This window comes from Sinocyclocheilus rhinocerous, unplaced genomic scaffold (genome assembly GCF_001515625.1).
Source record: "Sinocyclocheilus rhinocerous isolate Xijiao unplaced genomic scaffold, SAMN03320098_v1.1 scaffold127, whole genome shotgun sequence".
Taxonomy (NCBI): Eukaryota; Metazoa; Chordata; class Actinopteri; order Cypriniformes; family Cyprinidae; genus Sinocyclocheilus; species Sinocyclocheilus rhinocerous.
Window position 1 is genome coordinate 81,364 of NW_015664685.1, and position 1,339 is coordinate 82,702.

Consider the following 1,339-nt stretch of genomic DNA (forward strand, 5'->3'; position numbering starts at 1 on the left):
TTCCCGTGGTCAAGTGGAGATGATTTTTTTGATGTAGTGCCATTTATATAGTAACTGTAAGTATAATGCCATGCTACATGAATATGAATACTATCCGATAGATCACTGCAACAAAATTATTTTGGTACTGGTGAATCTGTATTGAGAAACACAATTTAAAGTATTCATGAAATAAACGACTTATTTACTTTACCTGCTTACATCACTATTCTTGTGATTAACAATGAATCTGTGCAACTTAATCCACATTTAATCCAAATAAATAAATTGTATGCCTTTTGTCAAAATTTTGAAAACTTCCTCCAAGCTTCCTGGAATAGAGTGCTAGTGCCCGTCTAAAGTGGTTCCGGAAGTATTTTTTTCTATTTATTTTCCCCATAGGAAACGTTATAAGCCATGAACCAAGCCAACCAGCTACGAGGTGAATTACATTACAAACTTTTATTTGAAGCAAAAACAGAATTGGAAAATCAGACAAGAAGACAAAGGTACAAGACTGTGTGCTTTAGTGAGAGAAAGGACTGCAAATGACTGTGCGCTAAAACAAGCCCCGCCCTCTAAATTTATTTTCTTTTATTTTTTATTAACCAGAACAAAATATGCCACAAATGTACAGATTAATACATAAAAACATGACAGGGTGTATTGATTTGTTAATCAAAAACGGTATATTCATGAAAAATGTTAAATTTTTTGGACAATGTTCTCCAAACTGGTGCAGTAGGTCCCTAGTCTCCTATAGAAAATGAATAAAATTTGGCTTACATTATGTTCTGATTGTTTCTTTTTATGTATGTAATTTCCCAAAATAATAAAAATTTGAATAAGAAAAGTAAAATTATTAGTATTACTTTCATTGGAATAATACATATATCAAAATTATTTAACTTGAATATAATATTTGTTTTCCTTCTAATGAAATTTTCCATATCCACTTTGTATACATAATTACATAACACATGGATCATAGAATATATTTATTTTATTTATTTATTTATTTATTGACCAAAAATCACAAGAATAATCAATATCTAAACAAAATCTAACACGCTTTTAGCTGGATATATACCATGTAAAATTAAATGTAACCTCTTTTCCTTTATTTAAACAGTATATTTCACAAATACGCAAAGCTTTATTCAAATGTACAGTGGGTACGGAAAGTATTCAGACCCCCTTAAATTTTTCACTCTTTGTTATATTGCAGCCATTTGCTAAAATCATTTAAGTTAATTTTTTTTCCTCATTAATGTACACACAGCACCCCATATTGACAGAAAAACACAGAATTGTTGACATTTTTGCAAATTTATTAAAAAAGAAAAACTGAAAAATGCTC